The sequence below is a fragment of the Lolium perenne genome, chromosome 1 (assembly GCF_019359855.2).
Source record: "Lolium perenne isolate Kyuss_39 chromosome 1, Kyuss_2.0, whole genome shotgun sequence".
NCBI classification, from domain to species: Eukaryota; Viridiplantae; Streptophyta; class Magnoliopsida; order Poales; family Poaceae; genus Lolium; species Lolium perenne.
In genome coordinates, this window is record NC_067244.2 from 54,677,985 (window position 1) to 54,693,149 (window position 15,165).

The following is a 15,165-nucleotide window of genomic DNA, read 5'->3' on the forward strand; positions in this document are numbered from 1 at the left end:
CCAAGCATTTGAAATATGCTCCGGTAAGCTCTGTTCCCGCTCCCACATCACCTCGTACTGTTTACTGCAGGGTTTATGGCCACGTTCCTCTTCCTTAACACAGTGAAGAATGATCGGGCTGTGGTCCGAACAGGGAGACACCAAGTGTACCCCACCCTGGCCTCCTCGAAAATATTTCTCCAACTATTGTCAGCAACCGCTCGATCAAGACGTACCCGGACGTTCCTTCTCCCCTTCCTCTTGTTATCAAAGGTGTAAGGTAGGCCCGAGAAGCCGAGGTCTACCAAGCCGCAGATCTCAAGAGTGTCACGGAAGGCTAACATCTGTGGTTCAGGTCGTGGAGAGACAGAGAAGTGTTCAAACTGCCACATCGCCTCATTAAAATCCCCAAGCACACACCACGGCAAATCCGATTGAATTTTGAGGTCTTGTAGCTTGGTCCACATGGAATGACGATCCTCTGTCCTTGGTTCACCATAGACACAAGTCAACCTCCACATTGGCTCCGAGTCTGAACATCTCACGTTCACATCAATATACCGCTCACAGCTAGAGATTACCTCAACATGCAGCTGATCACACCAAAACAGCGCAAGACCCCCACTTAGACCGTCACTGTCAACTCCAGTGAAACCCCTCAGACCCAATCTCCCTCTTAGGCGACGTACGCGCTCCGCTTTCTGTCTGGTTTCACTAAGGAACACAATACGTGATCTAGTCTTCCGCACAAGATCACATAGCTCTCGAACTGTCGGGTTGTTCCCCGCGCCCCGACAGTTCCAACCACAACAATTCATTGCTCCTGACGGGGCGCAGCTTGCGTCCCCGTCAGTTGATCAGCGGCCCCTGGGCTGATTGCCTCCAAAAATTCTACCCCCTCCATCGGAACGGTAACCACACCATCCTGTGTAACAGGTTCCACCTTCCCTCTTTTCTGACATGCCGTGCGTTCAGGTACCACGTGGATAACAATGGCCCGATTTTTGTCTGTAGATTCAGCTTCATCTGGATCATGGCTAGCGAACCTCTTCCCTAACACCGAGGTTACTTCAGGCATAGCTGAATCAGTACTGCTCTCTGAAGGAACCCACGAGCTCAGGCCACGCAAAGGCGGTATCATATCTGATCTTCCCCTACCAAGCATAGGCAAGTCTCCTCTCATAGCTAGTGGTTGCACATAGATGGCATCAGCTCTGTCCCTCCGAGTCCCATCGACCAAGGCTGGTATGCCCATAGGATCCGCCGGATGGAACTGTTCTCTTGCCGCATATAATCTTTCTCTAAGCTCTGTTAGTGTGTCCCTCGGAAATTGCATCTGCATGGCACACAACAGCACAGATAAGTCCGTATCTACTGTAACATCACCGTGTGGTTCCTTGCATTCAAACCCATCATACGCATCAACAGTGGCTGGTATAACTTCTGTGCGTTTCTGTGGCTGGCGAACTTTGGTACGAGGAGTAGGCTTGCCTAAATTTCCAGAGTTCTCATCACTACAGGAGAAATCCAATCCTCTCTTAGCAGAGGGTGCTGGTTCATAGGCTTCTCTGTACTCAAATTTATGCATTGGGGAGCATCGGAGACTAGAGTCATATGCAAGCGAAGGAACTCCAATTCTCTTCTTCTCACAAGTAGTATCATTATGGCCAATAAAGCCACACCAAAAACAGAAAAATGGAACACGCTCATACCTCAGCAGATAGGTAGAATGAGTCTCTGGCCTGTCCCTAACTCCTGTGGTGATCTTTGACTGAAGCCTCTTATTGATAGGAATTTCAATACGGACACGCAGGAAGTCTCTGAATTTCGTCAGTGAGGGGTCAGCTTCTACCTCTAGAACTTTGCCCAGCCTTGCTCCCCACTTCCTCCCGTTAGCATTAGTTTGTTTGTCCCAAGGTACATCATACATCTTCACCCACATCGGTAAAGTAGACAGATCAGTTTCCGAGGGCCGGGCAGCACCATTCAAGGCCTTCACAAGCAGGGCATTACCAAGGTGAACCCATGGTCCTCCTCCAAGAACAAAATCGAAATCCCCTTCCGATTCCAGAGTCACAGTGAACCACTTTGGTTTGATCGGGGCGAACTTTACTCCCGTACGTAACCTCCAGACCTTCTTGAAGTGATTCTTCAAAGTTTCTACCGAAGGGGAGATCGGCCCCAGATACCTGGCCAACAACCTCCATGGTACAGGCGTAGGAGCCTGTACTTGTACTTCCTCCAGATCTTCTTCTACAAAAGCGTCATCCTCCATATCAACCTCCCCTCCTCTCAGGTCCTCCTCATCTGCTCCTAGTCCATCCAATTTTGGCGGGTGCCAATTGCTTGAGCTTAGTTCCTCCACCTCAAAACGATCTTCGTCCACCGACCTCTCCCTCAACAGCAATGGGCGACGATCCAACGACTTCGGGTGGGTAGGATCCTCATCGGTTCTCCCATGATCACCCCCATCATTGGAAGCCGCCATCGCTAGATCAGGAGCTAGTATGCCGGGATCGGGATCAAACAGAGGGTTTGCGAAAGACTCAAACTGGAGAGGGGAGAAACCTGGCGGCTCCCTCCTCATAAGGCCCTCAGAACCACCGTGGATAGCACAGACTCTACCCGCAGCCAGATCGGAGGCACCACAATCCTCCAGCTTCACGAGATCCGAGACCGAATCCAACTCCAAAACTCGTAAACCTCCCATGCACGAACTGCTCCCGGTCAGGATAGGGGCGGCGCAGTCGCCTACGTGATCGCCAGACCTAACCCTAGACCGTAGCTAAACCAAGGAACGTCCTGCACTGCAGACAGCCGACTTCTTTCCGATAACAAAAGGGCTATCTGCCGCCCTGCTACTGTTTTGTTGTGTCTTGGAAGTTGTTACTACTGTAGCAACCTCTCCTTATCATGTTTATTTCGTTTTTGTGCCAAGTAAAGTCTTTGATAGAAAGTTGATACTAGATTTGGATTTCTGCACAGAAACAGATTTTTAGCTGTCACGAATTTGAGTTTTTCTCTCTGTAGAAGAATCTAAAAATTCTGAAAAAATTCATGAGTAATCCTCAGATATGTACGCAACTTTCATTCAACTGGAGCTTTTCCATCTGAGCACGTGAAGTGCCTTGAAAAAATTCGTCTTTACGGACTGTTCTGTTTTGACAGATTCTACCTTTTATTTCGCATTGCCTCTTTTACTGTGTTTGAGCAGGTTTCTTTGCTCCATTAAATTTCAGTAGCCTTGGGTAATGTCCAGAAGTGTTGGGAATGATTGTGTCCTTGCTGAACATGTGAATTTTTGATTATGCACTAACCCTCTAATGAGATTGCTTTGAGTTTGGTGTGAAGGAAGTTTTCAAGGATCAAGAGAGGAGGATGATATAATATGATCAAGAAGAGTGAAAAGTATAAGCTTGGGGATGCCCCCGTGGTTCATCCCTGCATATTTCAAGAAGACTCAAGCGTCTAAGCTTGGGGATGCCCAAGGCATCCCCTTCTTCATCAACAACTTATCAGGTCACCTCTAGTGAAACTATATTTTAATTCCGTCACATCTTATGTGCTTTACTTGGAGCGTTTGTGTGCTTTTATTTTCGTTTTGTTATTTTCATTCTCTGAATAAATCGGATCCTAACATGCTTGTGTGGGAGAGAGACACGCTCCGCTTTTTCATTTGAACACTGGTGTTCTTCGTTTTAGTTTTAATGTTCATGGCAAAAGCTGAAAGCCGCTGCATTTATTGCTATTTGGTTGGAAACAGAAAATGCTTCATCTGGTAATTGGTATATTGTCTTGAATAATTTGATACTTGGCAATTGTTTTGAGCTCTCAAGTAGATCATGTTTAAGCTCTTGCATCATGTAGTTTAAACCTATTATTGGAGAACTACCGTAGAGCTCGTTGAAATTTGGTTTGCATGATTGGTCTCTCTAAGGTCTAGATATTTTCTGGTAAAAGTGTTTGAACAACAAGGAAGACAGTGTAGAGTCTTATAATGCTTGCAATACGTTCTTATGTAAGTTTTGCTGTACCGGTTTATACTTGTGTTTGCTTCAAACAACCTTGCTAGCCAAAGCCTTGTACTGAGAGGGAATACTTCTCGTGCATCCAAAACCTTGAGCCAAAACTTATGCCATTTGTGTCCACCATAACTACCTACTATGTGGTATTTTTCTGCCATTCCAAGTAAATACTTCATGTGCTACCTTTAAACAATTCAAAACTTTATTACTCCTTATTCGTGTCAATGTTTTATAGCTCATGAGGAAGTATGTGGTGTTTTATCTTTCAATCTTGTTGGGCAGACTTTCACCAATGGACTAGTGGCATATACATCCGCTTATCCAATAATTTTGCAAAAAGAGCTGGCAACGGGGTGCCCAGCCCCAATTAATTAACTTTCATTAATAATTCTCTTCACATGTTTTGCCCTGATTTATCAGTAAGCAACTTAATTTTGCAATAGACACTCCTCCATGGTATGTGAAATATTGGAAGGCACCCGAGGATTCGGTTAGCCATGGTTTGTGAAAGCAAAAGGTTGGGAGGAGTGTCATCTATAAATAAAACTAAAATACATGTGTAAACAAAAGAGAAGAGGGATGATCTACCTTGCTGGTAGAGATAACGTCCTTCATGGGAGCCGCTCTTTGAAAGTCTGTTTGACAAGGGGGTTAGAGTGCCCACTACCATTCGTTGACAACAACAAACACCTCTCAAAACTTTATTTTTATGCTCTCTATATGATTTCAAAACTTGAAAAGCTCTAGCACATGATATTATCCCTGCTTCCCTCTGCGAAGGTGATACGTCCAATTTGCATCACTATTTTATATCATAATTTGCTGTTATTCATTGATATATTTCATATTGGGACACAATACTTATGTTATTTCATCTATTTTGCATGTTTCATCATTATTGGGAGATCAAGCACCGGAGCCAGGATTCTGCTGGAAAAAGCACCGTCAGAACGCAATATTTCGGAAGATCAACTCTGGAAGGAAGTTATACCAAAAATCCTATTTTTCAAGATGACGAAGGGAGCCAGAAGGAGGAGCCAGGAGCAGCCAGGGTGGGCCCACACCCTAGGGCGGCGCGGCCCAGGCCCTGGCCGCGCCGGCCTGTGGTCTGGGGGGCCCACGACCCCTTTCGCCTCCTTTTCTTCGCCAAACCCTTCGTCCCGAAGACCTAAGCCAGAAGGGGTACCTCGCGAAGAGTTACAGCCGCCTCTGCGGGGCGGAGAACACCAGAGAGAAAAGAGCTCTCCGGCGGGCAGGAATCCGCCGGGGAAATTCCCTCCGGGAGGGGGAAATCGACGCCATCGTCACCGTCATCGAGCTGGACATCATCGCCATCACCATCATCATCATCTCCACCATCATCACCGCCGTCATCACCGCTGGACACCGTCACCGCCGTAGCAATTTGGGTTTGATCTTGATTGTTTGATAGGGGAAACTCTCCCGATGCTCGATTCCTACTTGTTGTTGATGCTATTGAGTGAAACCATTGAACCAAGTTTATGTTCAGATTGTTATTCATCATCATATCACCTCTGATCATGTTCCGTATGATGTCTCGTGAGTAGTTCGTTTAGTTCTTGAGGACATGGGTGAAGTCTAAATGTTAGTAGTGAACTATGGTTGAGTAATATTCAATGGTGTGATATTTAAGTTGTGGTGTTATTCTTCTAGTGGTGTCATGTGAACGTCGACTACATGACACTTCACCATTTATGGGCCTAGGGGAATGCATCTTGTATTCGTTTGCCAATTGCGGGGTTGCCGGAGTGACAGAAACCTAAACCCCCGTTGGTATATCGATGCAGGAGGGATCGCAGGATCTCAGAGTTTAAGGCTGTGGTTAGATTTATTTCTTAATTACTTTCTTGTAGTTGCGGATGCTTGCAAGGGGTATAATCACAAGTATGTATTAGTCCTAGGAAGGGTGGTACATTAGCATAGGTTCACCCACACAACACTTATCACAACAATGAAGATTATTTAGCCGTATGTAGCGAAAGCACTAGACTAAAATCCCGTGTGTCCTCGAGAACGCTTGGTCATTATAAGTAAACAAACCGGCTTGTCCTTTGTGCTAAAAAGGATTGGGCCACTCGCTGCAATTATTACTCTCGCACTTTACATACTCGTACTTTATTCAACTGTTACATCAAAACCCCACGAATACTTGTCTGTGAGTATTTACAGGTGAATCCTTCATCGACACGGCTTGTCAACCCCTTCTGCTCCTCGTTGGGATCGACATTCTTACTTATCGAAGATACTACGATACACCCCCTATACTTGTGGGTCATCAAGACTATTTTCTGGCGCCGTTGCCGGGGAGTGAAGCGCTATTGGTAAGTGGAATTAGTAAGGAAAACCTTTACTGTTGTGCTGATTTTATTTCTGCCTGCTGCTATAAGTCATTATGGAGAGATCTTCTCTTCATTTTCTATTTGGGAAATCTACTACTACTGCAACGGTAGTGGATGAAGCGCCAGGTGAGGAAGTGATACCATATAAAATACCTATGAAAATTATTGAACGTGTTATGGATAACCGCTATGAAGGGGAAGGAACTGTCCACCCCGGTGATCATTTACTGTTTTTGCATGAATTATGCGGGTTATTCAAATGTGCAGGTATTGCTATGGATGAAGTGAGGAAGAAACTATTCTCTTTATCGCTGTCCGGTAAGGCGGCGCATTGGTATAAATTACTGGATAATGGGGATTCTCTTGAATGGAATGATATTGTGCCCCGGTTTTATTCTAAGTTCTATCCTCCAAGTGAAATTCATAAGGATCGGAATCGCATATATAATTTTTGGCCTCATGATGGAGAGAGTATTGCCCAAGCTTGGGGGAGATTGAAGTCTTTAATGCTCAAATGCCCCATTCATGAGCTTCCTGGTAATGTTATTATTGATAATTTCTACGCAAAACTTTCTTTTCAAGACAAGACCTTGCTGGATACTTCTTGTTCTGGATCATTTACACGCAACAAAGAAGAGTTTAAAAGGGACCTTCTTGATCGAATCCAAGAAAATACTGAAGGATGGGAGAACGACAAGGATAGAGAATCAGGTATAATTTATGATTATAAATGCATTGAAGCTTTTATGGATACTGATAAATTTCGTAATATGAGTGCTACATATGGTCTTGATTCTCAAGTTGCTGTAAATCTTTATAAAGCTTTTGCCTCTCATTATGAATTGCCAAAGAAGAACTTTGATAAGTATCATGAACCATATAAAGATAAAATTGATTCATCTATTAATAAATGTGTTGTAGTTGAAACTGCTGATCGTGTTATTCCTGAAGTTTATATTGAAAAAACTCCTTTCCCTGCCAAAATGAAAGAGTACTCTGTTATAAATAGTGCGGTTCATAAAAGTGAAAAGAAACCTGTAGAACCTGAAGAACAAATAAAAATTGAACCTGCTGTTGCAATAGTTAAAGATCTTGTGACTGAAAATGTGGAGGATGGTCATATTATTTTCTGTGAAGATGCTTCTAATATTGTTTCACATCCTAATAAACCCAAACAAGCTAGTGTTCCTATGATGTCTGTTAGAATTGGTGATCATTGCTATTATGGATTATGTGATATTGGTGCAAGTGTTAGTGCTATTCCGTATGAGCTTTACACGGAGATTATGCACGAAATTGATTCTTGTGAACTTGAAGATATTGATGTGGTTATTCAGCTGGCTAATAGAGAAACTATTTCTCCAATTGGTATTGTTCGAGATGTGGAAGTTTTATGCGGTAAGATTAAATATCCTGCTGACTTTTTGGTACTTGGTTCTGCTGCTAGTGATTATTGTCCTATTATTTTTGGTAGACCTTTTCTAAATACTTGTGGAGCTATTATAGATTGCAAGAAAGAGAAAATTTTGACTAAATTTGCTGGTGAATCTTATGAGTTTAACTTCTCTAAATTTACTAAAACTCCTTATAAAGCTGATTTGCCTAGTAATGATATTAAAATGGAGCAATGTGCATCTATTGTTCTTGTTCCTAATAATCCTTTGCAGCAACATTTGGAGGATAGCGAGAGCAAAATTTTTAGGAAAGAAAGAGATGAGCTTGAGGAAATTTTTCTTCGCCAACCTATTCTCAAGCATGATTTACCGGTGGAAGATTTGGGTACAACACCGCCACCAAAGGAAGATCCTGTTTTTGATTTAAAGCCTTTACTGATAATCTTAAATATGCTCATATTGATGATAAGAAAATATATCCTGTTATTATTAGTTCTAAGCTTTCAGAGATTGAGGAAGAAAGGTTATTGGAAATATTGAAGAAGCATCGAGGCGCTATTGGCTACACTCTTGATGATTTGAAGGGGATTTCTCCTTCTATTTGCCAACATGCTATTAATATGGAAGATGATGCAAAGCCTGTTGTTGAACCTCAGCGTCGTCTAATTCCAAAGATGAAGGAAGTGGTAAGGAATGAGGTATTACGACTTCTTGAAGCTGGTATTATATATCCTATTGCTGATAGTAGATGGGTTAGTCCTGTGCCTCGTGTTCCCAAGAAAGGAGGTATGACTGTTGTGCCTAATGATAATGATGAGCTCATTCCTCAAAGAGTAGTTGTAGGGTATAGAATGTGCATTGATTTTCGAAAAGTTAATAAAGTTACTAAGAAAGATCATTACCCTTTACCATTTATTGATCAAATGCTAGAAAGATTATCTAAAAATACTCATTTTTGTTTTCTTGATGGTTATTCTGGTTTTCACAAAGTGCTGCTAAAGCTAAAGATCAAGAGAAAACCACCTTTACTTGTCCTTATGGAACTTATGCTTATAGACGCATGCCTTTTGGTTGATGTAATGCTCCTGCTACTTTTCAAAGATGCATGTCTGCTATTTTTCATGGTTTTTGTGAAAGTATTGTAGAGGTATTCATGGATGATTTTTCTGTCTATGGGAATTCTTTTGATAGTTGCTTGCGAAACCTTGATAAAGTTTTGCGAGAGATGTGAAGAAACTAACCTTGTTCTTAATTGGGAGAAATGCCACTTTATGGTTAATGAAGGAATTGTATTGGGACATAAAATTTCTGAGAGAGGTATTGAAGTTGATAGAGCTAAAGTTGAAGCAATCGAGAAGATGCCTTATCCGAGGGATGTTAAAGGTATTCGTAGTGTTCTTGGTCATCTTGGGTTTTATAGGAGATTTATTAAAGATTTCTCTAAGATTTCAAAGCCTCTTACTAATCTTCTTCAAAAAGATGTACCATTTGTTTTTGATGATGATTGTAAGGAAGCGTTTGAAACTCTTAAGAAAGCCTTAACGACTGCTCCTATAGTTGAACCTCCCGATTGGAACTTACCCTTTGAAATTATGTGTGATGCTAGTGATTTTCTTTGTAGGCGCTGTTCTTAGACAGCGGGTAGATAAAAAACTGAATGTTATTCATTATGCTAGTAAAACTCTTGATGCTGCTCAAAGAAATTATGCTACAACTGAAAAAGAATTATTAGCTGTAGTTTTTGCTTGTGATAAATTTAGATCTTATATTGTTGATTCAAAAGTTACTATTCATACTGATCATGCTGCAATTAGATACCTAATGACAAAGAAAGATGCTAAGCCTAGGCTTATTAGATGGGTACTTCTTTTGCAAGAATTTGATCTACATATTGTAGACAGGAAAGGTGCTGATAATCCTGTTGCTGATAATTTGTCTAGATTGGAAAATATTGCTTATGATCCTGTTCTGTTAATGATAGTTTTCCAAATGAACAATTGGCTGTAATAAAGGTGAACTCGCGAGACAGTCCTTGGTATGCTGATTATGCTAACTTTATTGTTTCCAAGTACTTGCCTCCAACCTTTTCAGCTCAAAGAAAGGAGGAAATTCTTTTATGATTTGAGGCATTATTTACGGGATGACCCACACTTATATAAAGAAGGAGTGGATGGTATTATGCGAAGATGTGTTCCCGAATATGAACAACAGGAGATATTGAGTAAATGTCATGGTAGTGCTTATGGAGGACATCACGCCGGAGAAAGAACCGCGCAAAAGGTTCTACAATCAGGTTTTTATTGGCCAACTCTCTTCAAGGATGCGAGAAAGTTTATTTTATCTTGTGATGAATGCCAAAGGGTTGGTAATATCTCCAGACGCAATGAAATGCCTATGAATTATACTCTTGTTATTGAACCGTTTGATTGTTGGGGATTTGACTTCATGGGACCTTTTCCGTCTTGAAGGTAACACTCATATACTCGTTGCTGTTGATTATGTTACTAAATGGGTGGAAGCTATACCTACAAAAAGTGCTGATGGTGAGACCTCTTTAAGAATGCTCTTAGATATTATTTTTCCTAGATTTGGAGTACCTAGATATATTATGACCGATGGAGGTTCTCACTTTATTCATGGAGGATTTAGAAAAACTCTTGCTAGGTATGGTATTAATCATAGAATTGCTTCCGCTTATCATCCTCAAACTAGTGGTCAAGTAGAATTATCAAATAGAGAGATTAAATCTATTTTGCAAAAGACCGTTAATAAAACCAGAAAGAATTGGGCTAGTAAATTGAAGGATGCACTTTGGGCTTATAGAACTGCTTATAAAAATCCCATGGGAATGTCACCTTATAAAATGGTTTATGGGAAAGCTTGTCATTTACCTTTAGAACTAGAGCACAAAGCTTATTGGGCTGTTAGAGAATTAAATAAAGATCCTAAACTTGAGGTGATAAGAGGTTGTTGCAATTGAGTTCTCTAGATGAATGGAGAAGTGAAGCTTATGAAAATGCTAAACTCTTTAAAGAGAAAGTTAAAAAATGGCATGATAGGAGGATTATCAAAAGAGAATTTAATATTGGGGATAAAGTCCTATTGTATCGGTCTCGTCTCAGATTCTTTGCAGGGAAATTACTCTCGAAATGGGAAGGACCATATGTTGTCGAGGAGGTGTATCGTTCAGGAGCAATCAAAATTAGCTCTCTCCAAGGCAATGCTACGCAAGTGGTGAATGGACAAAGACTCAAGCATTATATCTCAGGTGATTCCTATAATGTTGATGTTGATATTATTCAAGTGGAAACACCGGAGGATTTCATCAAAGGGCAAATTGACAATCCGCCAGAACTCGACTTTGAATAGGTAACAGTACTGGTAATGAAAAGTACGCAATTTACTTTCCGAACTATATTTTTGCTGTTTTTGGAAAATATGAGAAATTACGAGTTCGAAACGGAGTGGAAAGGACGCACGAGGGCGCGGCACCATAGGCCGGCGCGGCCAAGCCTGGGCCCGCGCCGCCCTATGGTTTGGCCGCCCGTCGCCTCTTTCCGACTACGGTTCGATCTAGTACTTTCCTTATGTCGTGAAAAATTTTGCTATATAATCCCCCGGACCCCTGGAGGTCCGTATATCGTGTTTTCGACGTGTTTTGTTTCGAGCTGTTTCTGCCAGGATTTGCTTCGGATCTAGAGCCATCATGTCTTCATCGGAAACTCCGAAGGACAGCTCCAGCAAGGATGTTGGCAACTTGTACATGGAGGAGCTGAGGATGCACCCTAAGGAGTTGCTGCTCGTTGAAGGAGAACTGCAGGTCAAGGATGTTCAAGGTCCTAAAGGAGAAGGAAACCTGGAAGACAGGATGGAGAAGCTAGAACAAGAGGTTTTCAAGTACAAGAAGATGGCTGAGCGTGAGGTGGATATCTTCCACAGGATTGTGTCTGAACTCATTGCTGAACACGAGAAGGAAACTGCAAAGCTTTGGAGCGACATCCTCTCACTTCACGACACCACCAACAAGCTCCAAGCACAACTCTATGATTTTCAGAATCAGAACTGTGAGTATGAAAACAGGTTTAAATACATAAGTCGTGCTGCTAGTTTCAGGATCCCCGAGACCAAGATGTCGTTTCTTGATGGAGAGCCTCTTCCTTGGAAGTTTGATGACGGGAATTCATCACCACCATCTCCGCAGGAGTAATTCATCATCGGTATTGGCATCCCCTTGGTTTGTTCCAAGCTTGGGGGAGTGCCGCGGTATCACATTATCACTACCTTTTACTTTTATTGTCAAGTAGTGTCATATCATGAGTAGGGAAGTTATCGTATAAGATGGGCTGCGTTTGGAAGTATCTCTCCTTTAGTTGGTTATCTATGTATCCCTTGGTGTGAGTTATCGTTATGGAATATTAATGAGAAGTCTTATCATTTACATATTGCACATCTTATTTTAGTTCGCAATCTCTATGATTCATCTTGTTGTTAGTATTGGTATCACTTTGGGAGCATTGAATAAATCTATTTGGTTTTGGCAAACTTAGCATTGGTCAATAGCAACAACACTTTGAGGTTTAAATAGAAAAGAGAAATACATGTAGTTGTTTCCTTGTCTTTCTTGTTAGCTCATAGCTTATTATTCTGAAGTTAAAATTGTTTGTGCTTACAAGGAAGATGCATGATTGTTTCTATCACATGTATATTTGTTTGTTTCCCTCGGCTCTTATGCTTGCTAATTAACCTTGCTAGCCAAAGACCTGTACTGAGAGGGAATACTTCTCGTGCATCCAAACCTTAACCCAAACCTATGCCATTTGTGTCCACCATACCTACCTACTACATGGTATTTTCTGCCATTCCAAGTAAATACTTCATGTGCTACCTTTAAACAATTCAAAACTTAGTATCTCTTATTTGTGTTAATGTTTCATAGCTCATGAGGAAGTATGTGGTGTTTTATCTTTCAATCTTGTTGGGCAACTTCCACCAATGGACTAGTGGCCTCATCCGCTTATCCAATAATTTTGCAAAAAGAGCTGGCAATGGGATTCCCAGTCCCAAATTAATCAAACTAAATAGACACTCCTCCATGGTATGTGATTGATGGACGGCACCCGAAGGATTCGGTTAGCCATGGCTTGTGTAAGCAAAGGTTGGGGGAGTGTCATCATCATAATAAAACAAAGTAAAAAGGCACTCCTTCATGGTATGAGATTGTTGGCAGGCACCCGAGGATTCGGTTAGCCATGGTTTGTGAAAGAAAGGTTGGAAGGAGTGCCACACAAAATGAAAATAATATGGGAGCCGCTCTTAGGAGGTTGTCTGGCAAGGGGGTTAGAGTACCCGCTACCAGTCGTTGACAACAACAAACACCTCTCAAAATGTTACTTTTATTATCTTTATATGATTGCAAAACTGAAAAAGCTCTAGCACATGATTTAATCCCTGCTTCCCTCTGCGAAGGGCCTGTCTTTTACTTTATGTTGAGTCAGTAAACCTATTTCCCTCCATCTCAAGCAAGCATTTGAGTAGTTGTGATCAAACCATTATATTGTGATTTGCTACATCATGTCTTTTATTCTTTCTTGTTTAGTACAAGTTTTATCTGAATGAATATAGCTTTGCAAGTTATCAATGATTATGAGAAGACCATTATGCTTGAGTATGCAAGTTGTGCCTTATAAACTCTAACATTAGAGCGCTGCTCAATGAGATAAATATAATCTGTTAATTGTTCTCTGACCAAGAACGAAGTTTGCCATCACCAATCATGATTTCTCATGCACCTTTACTTGTGATTACCTTATACTTGTTTCAATGTGAGTTATAAGAGGTTGTTTACTATAATGTCCTGTGTGAATGAATATGATGCTTCTTGTCCGTATTTTATTTATCGACTCTTCACTCCATAAACATGTGGTCATGTCTATCGAGCTCAGTTTCGCTTGGGGACAAGCGAAGTCTAAGCTTGGGGGGAGTTGATACGTCCAATTTGCATCACTATTTTATATCATAATTTGCTGTTATTCATTGATATATTTCATATTGGGACACAATACTTATGTTATTTCATCTATTTTGCATGTTTCATCATTATTGGGAGATCAAGCACCGGAGCCAGGATTCTGCTGGAAAAAGCACCGCCAGAACGCAATATTTCGGAAGATCAACTACGGAAGGAAGTTATACCAAAAATCCTATTTTTCAAGATGACGAAGGGAGCCAGAAGGAGGAGCCAGGAGCAGCCAGGGTGGGCCCACACCCTAGGGCGGCGCGGCCCAGGCCCTGGCCGCGCCGGCCTATGGTCTGGGGGGCCCACGACCCCTTTCGCCTCCTTTTCTTCGCCAAACCCTTCGTCCCGAAGACCTAAGCCAGAAGGGGTACCTCGCGAAGAGTTACAGCCGCCTCTGCGGGGCGGAGAACACCAGAGAGAAAAGAGCTCTCCGGCGGGCAGGAATCCGCCGGGGAAATTCCCTCCGGGAGGGGGAAATCGACGCCATCGTCACCGTCATCGAGCTGGACATCATCGCCATCACCATCATCATCATCTCCACCATCATCACCGCCGTCATCACCGCTGGACACCGTCACCGCCGTAGCAATTTGGGTTTGATCTTGATTGTTTGATAGGGGAAACTCTCCCGATGTCGATTCCTACTTGTTGTTGATGCTATTGAGTGAAACCATTGAACCAAGTTTATGTTCAGATTGTTATTCATCATCATATCACCTCTGATCATGTTCCGTATGATGTCTCGTGAGTAGTTCGTTTAGTTCTTGAGGACATGGGTGAAGTCTAAATGTTAGTAGTGAACTATGGTTGAGTAATATTCAATGGTGTGATATTTAAGTTGTGGTGTTATTCTTCTAGTGGTGTCATGTGAACGTCGACTACATGACACTTCACCATTTATGGGCCTAGGGGAATGCATCTTGTATTCGTTTGCCAATTGCGGGGTTGCCGGAGTGACAGAAACCTAAACCCCCGTTGGTATATCGATGCAGGAGGGATCGCAGGATCTCAGAGTTTAAGGCTGTGGTTAGATTTATTTCTTAATTACTTTCTTGTAGTTGCGGATGCTTGCAAGGGGTATAATCACAAGTATGTATTAGTCCTAGGAAGGGTGGTACATTAGCATAGGTTCACCCACACAACACTTATCACAACAATGAAGATTATTTAGCCGTATGTAGCGAAAGCACTAGACTAAAATCCCGTGTGTCCTCGAGAACGCTTGGTCATTATAAGTAAACAAACCGGCTTGTCCTTTGTGCTAAAAAGGATTGGGCCACTCGCTGCAATTATTACTCTCGCACTTTACATACTCGTACTTTATTCAACTGTTACATCAAAACCCCCTGAATACTTGTCTGTGAGCATTTACAGTGAATCCTTCATCGAAA